This window comes from Micropterus salmoides, unplaced genomic scaffold (assembly GCF_014851395.1).
Source record: "Micropterus salmoides isolate LMB-PRFRI ecotype aquatic unplaced genomic scaffold, ASM1485139v1 Ms_hic_scaffold_19, whole genome shotgun sequence".
Taxonomy (NCBI): Eukaryota; Metazoa; Chordata; class Actinopteri; order Centrarchiformes; family Centrarchidae; genus Micropterus; species Micropterus salmoides.
This window is the reverse complement of record NW_024041039.1, coordinates 16,491,086-16,502,690: the sequence shown is the minus strand read 5'-3', so window position 1 is coordinate 16,502,690 and position 11,605 is coordinate 16,491,086.

Below are 11,605 nucleotides of genomic sequence, written 5' to 3'. Positions count from 1 at the left end.
GAAGCATCAAAGATTTGAGTCTATATTAGAATTATTCAGATTCATTCCTATATAAAACTCCCTCATAAAGTGCTCCTTTTTATTGTGGTGCACCTTTAGTCTTAAAAGTATCCATATCATAGTAGAATACTTCATAATGCATAAATGGAAACTGCCATTAGGGTTTCTTTTCATGCTCTTAACATATTAATTGGCATCGCAGCGAATGTCAGATCATACAGTAAATTGTATCCGGCGAAGTCAGTGACACCTGACCTATTGAAAATTTTACAGTGTGCTTATACCTTCATTTATCTACTCAATGTGCCCATGAATATTTAAGGTTAACAATTAAACCTCAGCTGACCTGCAGGATGGAGCTGGACCCGTGCTGTCAAAGTGAGGCAGCATTAATGCGCCCATGCAATCCCACTCATCAAAAACCCGAAAAGGCGAATCCTCCCACACACCCGTCCTCATACGGAATTGCACATAGGCACACAAACTCTATCACAATGTCACACGGTCACAGTAACACAGCCCGTGTATGACAGGCACGTCACGTATGTGTCATGTTTATGGGGACATCAACAGACGTGGTTTGTGTTTTGTGTATGTAAATGTTTGGGCAGGGTCACAGTTAATGCGTGTCAGTATCCTGCTTCACCTTGGTTTGGTGATGCAGAGCATAATTTGTATGGGGGGTAGCACCACTAAAACTGCATACTGAACACTTAGAAACAATTGGTTTTCAGTAACAACTGACACATTTGAAAAAAAAATATATATATATATGTAAGTTAAATAAGAATGTTTGAATAAAAGCCTTCAGCTTCAGCTATTATCAATATTTTCATATCAACAATGGATCATAGGCATACTCAAGAGGATTATCTCCAGATTTAAAAGGACCGTTTCCAAACTTTTGCAAAACCCAAAAATCAATAACGTTCAAGCTTATCGATACTGCTATCGAGAGTGGCGGGTCCTATAATGTGACAATATGTCTCAAGCATCAAATCTGATTTAACTTGAAACGTGATGAATAAGCAAACAGCCCGGGATTGTTTATCATCAGACTGCAGCCTCAGCTGCTCTCTGTCGGCTCCTACATACACACACACAGTGGCCACCAGAGAGAGATGGCGCTTCGTCGCGATGGAGACGGTGAAGTTAAGTTACCTCCTATAGCCGACAGCTATGCTCGTTACTGTAAGTACGTGCAATAAAACCTTCATGAGTAAAAAGACAATACTTTATCAAGACACCTGTCTGTAAGGTAAACATGTAGAAAGGGTGTCATCCTGTATGTTTTATACAGCTAACGTTAGCTTGGCGATAGCCAAATGTTACAAACAAGCTAAATAGAAAGCTGATTATCTGTAGCATAGACTGGTCTGTAGTCTTAAAACTTGGTGTATTGTTGCAAACTCAGATGCTGGCTGAGACAAACCAGCTGCTCCTCCAGGTAACATTACTTGCAGGCAGTGAGAAGATGTTGACTGATGTCGGAGTTTTTCATTCTTTCTAAACATCGCTGAGTATTGTACTGTCACATATTGACTTTAGTGACGTTGCTGTTGTAAACATTAATGTTGCTTCTCTAGAAACAACATTTAGCTGTATTTAAAATAGTCAATTCTAATCCTATAATTAATTTAAAAACAACCAGGCAGCTAATATGCACATTTCAATATTTGTTAATTTATCGCTAGTGATATGTCATCTCAATATATAACAATGTTATAGCACATTGAATATTTTCCTCATACAGTGGAGGCCTATCTCATGCCTGTTGGGTCTCGTCTTACCAAATTACCGTCACCAAATAATAGTAAAGTATCGATAGTGGTATCGATAAAGACTTGGATTGTTAAGCAGTCTCAATAATGGTATCAGTATAAGTAAGTCCGATTTTAAAATTAAAATTTAAACTGCGTATTCTTTAATGACATGATAATTGTTGGGTGAAGATATTTATTTATTATTATTGACTTAATCTTTTCCCCACAAAACATTACTAATTTTTAACTGCAATGTAGTGAAAATTGAAAGTGACACATACCCACACAAATAATGTATAGAGTCAAACTCTCAAGCTATATCTGATGTGATCTCACTCTCAAAAGCATGCCATATTCCCTGACCAATATCCATATATACAGCTTTAATGTAATGACCATCACATTATGCTAGACTGATCAGGCTGATTTAAGATATCTCTTTGCAAAGTGCCCATGCTGTCACCTTATTTTCATCTCCAACCTTGTATTAGTGCATTTGTCCTCTGAATATGGGTTATACAGCAGTCTTGGTTTTTAATGATGTAAATAATGCAGTAATTCCATTGAAATTAAGCAGCCTTACACAGATGTTGGCTTCCTTACTTCCATATCCAGTATAAGCCCCAGTGTCTATAGGTCAGATTACATTTTCAAATGGTATGAAATATAAATGAACCAAAGATTTCTCTACACCGCTAATCACTTTCTTATATTTTTATCACAGTGGCCATGAGGATGGAGGGCGAATGAGTTTTCATTCTAATCATATTGTCATACCCTTAGGTTAGACCTTCCATTTTGCATACGCGAAGAAAATGGCATTGAAAGAGAGCCTTGATATACCGTAAGTGTTAAATGTATGCAAAAATTATTCCATTTATTCATGCTTTAGCAATGCATTATGTCAAATGTAAACCCATCAATCAAAAAAATTCTTATTTAAGACAAACCAGATGAAAAACTTCTTCTGTCAACAACAGTCTTTCCAAACTTTCATGGACTGACTGATTCTACCCAGACGTGAACTCTATTACTTGCAAGCATCCATGATGCAGCAATGTAGCACAGAAACATTTTCTCTAAATTGTCTCACACTTTGACATACCCATTCATGATTCTTTTCAGGCCCAAACCCAGGTTTCCATTTATGAAAAATGTCTGGTTAGGGATCTATCATTACGGCAATCACTCGCTCACTGTTGTATCATTTCCTCTCAAACACACATCTCATCTGAAGGCTTGTAGACTGTCTCACAGCCAGTATTTCTGGATACACTATTATTTTGCACAAACGGTGATCTCCACAGGCAATCTGCATCTTGCTGTGGCATGGGTTTGCTGTGGGAATAGAAATCAGACACTTTTTTCTTCTCTACATCAGCTACCAAGCAGCCAGGCATGTCAAAGAAGCAGAGTGAAAATGTCTCCTTGTGGAGTAAGAGAAAGTTACGTTGTAAAATAGGAAAGGTATTATGGTTGTCAGGCACTGGGGACTAATATAACACTCCTCCTTGTTGCTTCCATCATCCCTGACATATGGGACAGTAATCATACCTTAAATGGAATCACTACGATGATGACAGCTTTGTGGATTTATCATTTTACCTCTAAAGTATATTACTCAGTTTTTCTATCAGGTACAGATCACATCTGTAGAATAGTGATGAAGGAATATGCATATCTCAAAAATAATAAAAACAGAACTTTCTGGTGACCCTAAGGGATTGGACATTATTGTAGTTTGTTTAAATTCTATTGTTTTTCACCTATTCAGTTTTGTGCAAAAAAAGCCCAATCTAATCACAGATTGTGGCAATTGGTAGGTTCTATACATCTGTCTACCTTTTCTGTCACTTGATTGTTCTCTTTTCCTTCCTTTTCCTTTTTAAAGTCTATTAAAAGCAGCGGTGAGACAGCGAGGTTTGACTTACCAGCAGTTTGATTGGTCTAAATATCCCCTGGAGGATTGTTTCAAATGTGTGATTCCAAGTCCCGGGGGAAATAACAGCAGGTGTGAATGCCATGTTGACGATGTTCTTGCCCCAGTGTTTTCACTGTTAGATCGGGATCTGCTGTAAAGCATGCGGGAAAAAATGATAGGGTCACACAATTGAATCCATGGAAACTGAAAACACAGATCATGTGAACAGCTTTATTGCTTAACCAACTGGCTTAAAGACACATTGAAATGAAAAATAGATTTTCCAAGTTCTAATCCTGTGTGAACTGTTTTAGTTATTCATTTATCTCTTGTTACATGCAAAATATGTGTCAAAAAATATTTGTTCAAAATCACTCCACTTTCTCCTCCTGTGAAAGGCAAAACTATTTTTGATCACTCATCTTGAAGTTGGGGGGTGGTTAGGTGACCCGGGGAAATGACACTAGACACAGAACACTAATCTTTATTTCTCAACTACTCTCAAAATGGAAGAGTAGAATTAAATGTATGTGTTCATAGTACTATGTAGTAAAATGTAATAGTAATAGCATAGTAAAATGTTATTTTAATATTATTACCAATATTATTATATGTTGGTTACATTTCAAAAAATGTGGTTGATGTCTGATTTGTTTGACAAAATAATCTAATTTCAAGGATTTGATTTAAATCTCTCTCCTAACTAAACCCTACACACACATCTGCTTTTGCACTATGAAACACGTCACATGAAGATGAGATACTCTAACTGTGACTTTAAGGTGACAACCAGGTAAAAACAAGTACACAATGCATTTTTTGTTTATTTAGTGTATCCTGTTACAATTGAGGGTTGCAGGGGTGCACCTCCTTGTATGGTCCACATGTAAGACCTCCATTTATTCTGCAGCATTTAACACTGCCTAAAATATATAATACTCTTCATTCTTGTTGCTCGTCTAATGCAAATTAAATCCACTCTATCCACTTATCTCCGCAACTTCATTAATCTGCAGTTGCATACATCCTGGCCTACTTCTTGATCAGGCTCTTCATTAGCTGAACCTTTTTCCAGGAAATATTCAATCATAACGTGAGCCAGGTCAAGCAGGACCACCCAGCTGGGGATTGTGATTCTAATCATGTAAAGGAGGACAACATACACCCATACTTTAATTGGCTCATATACCCATGTTGAGCAGGTGCTGATATCATCCCACACGCACTGTTTTTCATAAGTGCGTGGCTCCCTCCACCATCGTCCCTCCCCACACTCAAGAGAAGTGAAGAGGGCAAGTAAATGGATAGTCTGCTTGAGATATCCTTTGAGTAATTTCACCTTGTACATTTGAGGCTTTTTAGGGGGAGAGGGTTGCCATATCCAGATGGATGCCCCTTAAATCTGTCTTCAATTAGTCTCCACTAACTTACATCTTCCAGTTGAATTCTGATTAGCTTATCTGGCAATTTACTAAGCCTGGATGGAGAGCACTTGGTTCCCCTCCTGTGTGCAACCTAGCTGCTTTTGAGTATTGTGAACCTTTGATCATTGCCCCCTTATTACCTATAAAAGCCAACACCATTAAGTTTTGCATTGCCTCGTCTCCTTGTCCATAGTACATTCCCCTTCTTCCATATCAAAGATCACAGGCTCATGTAATGACAAAAAAATGATGATGATAATACCTTATAGTTAACATATTTCACATCTCTCCAGTGCGATTATGAACCCGTGGCCTGTCTTCTGTCTCAGTAGCTAGCTACTTCCCTCTTGTGGCCAACCAGGACACAGAGATGCCTGAGAAACTTACTGAGGTCAACATGTTCACTTTCCTCCTTCTTGCATTTTTAAAGCAAGAAGAAGCAGATTGGAAATGTGTATAACACAACAACACTCCACTGACATTCATCTTCAGTGCCGGCTCCATGCTCCTTTCCTCCCTCCCCCACCTCTTCTCCCCCGTCTCTTGTAGAAAGTGGATCACCAGGGGAGCTAAACCCTTCCATTAACATATAGAGGCTTTATTTAAATCCCATTCACTTTTCCATCCATTTAGAAGAGTGATGCCAGCAGGTTACAGCGATGGCATTGTGTGAGGCCCTGATTGAGCTCCAATTTGATCATTTTATCTGATTGTGAGGTAAACAGTATCATGATGGATAAGATCTCATTACAACAGGGAAGTGAGAGTTTAATTTCCTGTACATTTTCCATCTTTATTAATACCAGAAGCAGCAGGTCATCAATTGCATTACAGGCCATGGTACTCTGGCTAGGTATCCTGCATGACACAAACAAGGCCAGAGAGCTAGCTTAAAAGGGATCACATTTGGCACAATGCTCCAGCCAATTGTCCATTTGATCTTGGCATTAATGCTGCATCTCACAGTTTAAAATTCTTTACAATGTTGAGAATAAAAATAGACTGCAAAACACAACGTGTTATGCCTTTTAATTAATCTACATTACTGTTGTTTCAATGAGTCTCCTCCTGGTGTCTTGAAATGGCTGCCAGGGTGGCAAGAGACCAGCTGGTGTACTGTAGAACAGAAGACTTGTTGTCTGTCAAGAAGGAAACTAAAGAAGAAGACAGTGACTATCACACCCTGACACTACCCGTCCAGTGAAAGCAAGAATGGGGAGGAAAAAAACAAACTTGAATAATAAACCTGTCAACAGTCCGATCTGAATACCCAGGAGCCACAACTGTCTCAACTCTCCTCCCCTGGCGATAGTCATCATCACAGACACTCTCCTGTGCAGCAGCATCATCTATCAGTCAGTCGCTTTCTCTCTCTCTCTCACACACACACACACACACACACACACACACACACACAAACAGCCCCCTCATCACATCATCTCTATTTGTGCCATTATATCCTTAACACGGTCTAAAATACCTCTGCTGCTCCAGGAAGGGAACTGTTGAGGGTTGAGGGCTATTCAGGTGTGTGTGTGTATGAGCACAAGTGTGTGCCATCAGTGGCTTCATTAGCGCCACACTATTGCCATGCCTGTCGCTAAGACTCTGAAACAGCCTTGTTTGTTTCCCCGCTGTAATCCTCAGTTGAGGGTTGACGTGCAGCGCGGAGCCTTAGCTGTGTTACCCACAGGCCTCTGGGATCTGGAGCGCCGCAGCATGTACCAGGAAAAGAGTGAGAGAGAAGCACGAGAGACTTAAACACCCTGCACCTGATCATTACCATGCTAAATTTATATTGATTGCTGTAGCTTAAGAGCTAAATGAGAGTTATTCCCCCGACGCGATCCCTGTGCAGGATCTGTGGTGGTGGGCTGCCTTTAATCCAGAGAAACCACAACATGTGCACTGTGTTTTGCCATAGATATGACAATATATATTTATGTAAACCTGACCACCCCTTCCAGCAGTGATTTTTAATGATGAGATGCACAGCTCTTGGATTTCACATTATATTCCACCTCTACGTGCAGAGACTTCCATTGGAAAGGGACAGACCTGAAGATGTGGGCAGTGGGTAGTTTTTCAAGACGTTCCCAGCTTTTTCTGCCCTTGCTCTGCTGGATAAAGTTGTGTGTTTGCAGTGTCTCTCCTCTGCAGGCAGTTTTCATCACACATATGCATATGTGCCTGCCCTTGACATTATCATCAGCAGATTTGTGCTAGGGGCCCTGAGGTAAGGTTGAAATACTGCTGAGGCTTCTGAGAGAGTGGCCTGCTTTAGAGAGAGTGTCCAAGGGCTAAATACACACCCAAAGACGGAGGCAGAGGAAGGGAAAAAGCTCAGTAACTGAACCTAACAGAGCACCCCTCAGGGGACAGCAGTAATTAAACAGTGATTAAATTAAGGGGCAATGCGGGCAAAACGCAGACTGATTGACACTCTGCCTGCTCCTCTTTCTCTCTCTCCTCCTCCTAGCTCTTTCTCTCTATCTCCCCAATTCTCTCTCTCTCTCTATGGGTTCAGCTCTTTCGTGGAGCACTGCCTTCCATTGACCTCCAATTACTCACCCACTCTGAATTCTTCAAGGCCCAATTTTCGAAAACTATTTTCTTAACTGTGTTAAGAACATGGATCGCTGCACATTTGTTTCAAAGAGGAGTGAAATGCAGGACTGGGACATAGAAGTTGAGTAAAGGAAAGGGAAAAAAAACACTTAAATGCATAGTCTTTGTGCTTCCAATACTATCAGTGTTTACTTCAGTCTTTACTACAGATAGACTCACAAAAGTACAATCACAAGAACCTGCCAGTGATTTAGAAACCGTACTCATGCGGAATCCAAAGTGAGTCTCCCCTTTTTCAAGCCTGTAGCCGGGCAGCTTTAGAAGTGCCTTATCAAATACTCTCCTGGGGGGGGGAAATACTATAAATTACCTTTGGCGACTCCTTAAACCCAAAGCAAATAGGCCGACAGAAGAGCTGCAACAGCAATAAAACCAGCTTTGACAAAACAATCAGAAAAACCAAGACAGTGAAATTGCCTTCCTCCGGATCTAAAATTCTCCACACGTTCCTGGCTTACCCTGCTTGCCACAGTGCACCAGGTCCTCAGGCCCTTGTATAGATTTTTATAAACCAGTTCTTGTGCTTATGAAAATACGTACTGAGGGTCCTTTAACAATCTGTTAAGTCTTCTGATAGTGAAGACGGTCCTAGTGTGTAATACAAATTCAAATAGCTGTATGGAGATGGATTAGGGGGCAGACAAAGAACAGGGGCCCACTTTAGAGGATGAGTTCAAGATGACAGGTATTGATTAAGCGCTCAATGAGAACACATCTATGAAAAGCCAGCCACCACACAGCTCATGAAAGAATCATATATATATATATCATACACATACACAAGGCGCTCAGCAAACATACAGGCGTGGTGGAGTGTGGGTGTGAGCACATTCAAGCTTGTCATATCGCAGGCCGAACAGCTGACAACCTGCTTGGCTTTCTGTGGTTGAAAGTCATAAAACAATGATATGAAACTTTTCTTATCTATTATGAATGCCTATTAGTACCTACATTTCTGATGGTCTGGTTAACTATTGAAGGAAGGAGACATCAACAGCAGGCAAATAAATGTGCTTTTGTGGATGTGGCTTTGCCCAGAAATACAGAAATTATTTTGTACGCCAGAATCCATTACTCTTTGGTTTGAACAGTGCAGTTTGACACCAGACATTCCTTTACTCTTGACACCGGTGTTGGAGGGAAAAGAGGAAGGATGTTCTCAAAGATAACATGTGAATTTAATTTCTTGGTGAAACAGCGGGACAGGAAGACTTAGCCTTCCCGAGCATAAATTGCGCAGTCAATGCGTTGTTGTCAGAGTTTGTGATGATGCCGTGCGAAGACAGCCGTAATTGCAACAGCACTTCCAGCCTGACCCACCTCATCATCCTTGACATTTAGCATGGCGGTGTTTCTCCCTCTCTCTCTTCACAGTAAACAAATGTTTTAACCCTCAGTGGAACCCGAGGACATGTAGCGCTGCAAAGTGAGGAAAACGTCTAAGAGGGTGGAAGAAAGAGACAGAGAAAGGTATAAGATATACAACGAAGGAGGGGGAAAAAGTGAGTGAGAGAAGAAAAAATAGATAAAGGTGGGGGAAAGAAAACCAGAGAAAGAGAGGGAGAGAGCAGAGCAGCAGGGAGAGCGATCTGGCCAGACCGCCACCTAACAGGGGGTATCTGAGACTAATCTCTAAGGAAAGCTGTCAGGTCTCTGCAGACAGTGTTTTGATGGAAACTAGGCAATAAATGCTTCTTTAGGCCATCATAAATATGCAGCTTCCTGCTTCACACAGTCACTGCTCACTCAGACATGGGTCCGAGCTCATTATCTTTCGTCTGTACTGGCAGGTTTTCATGCCAAGTTACAGGCAGGAGCACTGAAAGCCCCTTAACGCTAGCCTCAGTGGGTTATGTGGCTCGCTTCTGGGACTAGAAAGATGGCTTATCAACTCTAGAGGGTTTGGTTTTTATATATATATATATATATATATATATATATTTTTTTTTTTTTTTTTTTTTTTTAAAAACACAAGTTGTGTTGTAAAAATTCTATAAATGACTTCTGCAAGCTCTGTGAGGTTTGGTTAAACTTCGAATGTACTCAAACAGACCATAATTGTTCAGTGAGCAGTAAGACTTTCAGAGAAAACCCAAACATTAAGTATGTATGGTTTCTATTTTTTCCATTATGTGTGGAACTATATGTGGTTTAAAGGTGGATCAAATGAATAATCAAACAGTATGGAAACATCTCCAGCTAAATCAAATATGTCAGAAAGGAACACTTTATAGGCCCATCACCCAAATATTTTCAATATACAATTTGAGATCCATGAATAGCATTGACAAAAAGCACATTTGACTTGATTACCTCTTGACATTTCCCTCCATGAATGAAGGCAGCAGTAGATAAGGCAATCACTGTGCTGACATAGTATAAATATATAAATATGCTCATTTATCCTGGTCTCCAGATAAAGACATAAGGGCACATAAACGCATGAATGGACGTCTCTCAGCAGCCAGCCAGATCTCTGCCTGCCTGGTTCCCCTGCCTGTCTGTCTGTAGAGGCTGACAGTACAGCAGCGTGCCCTTCATTATCACCGGGTAATGCTCATCACAACGGCCGTGGCTTTTCTCCATAAAAACCCCAAGTCTCACTCACAATGAGAAATAGGGGAGATAAGGTGCAGGAGACCATTTCTCTTGACATTCACAACGGCAAACTCATCAGTCATGCTGTCAAAGGCACTGGTCTTGGCTAGTTTGGGATTTATGAGAAATAATGATGGGTTGAAAATAGCCGTTGAGGGCTTTGCTTTTACCTTTGGTTTGGGAGTGTTGTGTATTGAGGCCCGCTCTGCATAAAACCCAATTTCTTTTGTCAGTGACCCTTGCACTGATTTCACATCCAATCTCACCATGTTTGGTAGGTTTGGCTGAGCCTGTTTGAGTCGGCGCTGACATTTCCGCCCCACATGATAAAAGTGTGCCAGCACTACGTGTTTTTTAAAATTTCTTTAAAGAGAGTGCATCACCATGAGCATTAACAATTGGTAGTGCTCCCTTTGATTCACATGGTATTATTCAAGTAAATCGCACTTGAATTCATCGCAAGAAAAACTAAACAGCTCTGACTAAAGAATATTAACATGGCCCTGTCCTCTCCTGGACCATATCTGAAAATGGGACAACAACAAAACAGTAATAGCATGTGTCAAACACTCATATTTTCTCTTCAAACTAGTGACAGGCAGTGACAGATGGTCCCAGTGCAATTCTCTTTGTAAACATTCTGGGACACACTACCATTCTGTTATTGTGATGTACCACAAGGTCTATAAACTTAACATAAATTATTCATTTCAAAGTCATTTGAAAGTGAATTGGCAACATGGTCAAAAGATATAGCACAACTATAGATTCTAGTCTGTAGGACTTGATCCCTATGGGACCATAGTGCGGAGATATCCTCAAGCACCAAATTATTAGTCAATTTCAGATTATCAAGTTTATTAATTACTATTCTTAATATATCTTTTGAGAGTGCCAGGAGGTATCGCCTAAATACCTAAAAGCTGCAAATGAAATACTCGACATACATATATATTAACTATATTAATGAAATACTAGATTGTGTGTGTAGCTCGCCCTTTACTGGAAAGTTCAAAATGAAAGCGCACCTGCTAAAATTGAGCAACATTGCTTATAACCAAAGTGTTGTGAAATTACTGGACACGAGAGTTTGGGGCAATTTTGATTCAAGTGTGTGAATGAGACCTCTCAAGGCTCAAGGGTACTCGGATCTGTGTGGAAATTAAGCCCTGAGATTGGAGCTGAGGGGAATGGTGGATTGACAGGGACATTAGCCCCTCAGCACCTCTGCTGTTTCACACTATGGCTCTGTAAAATAGATGGACAGGAAT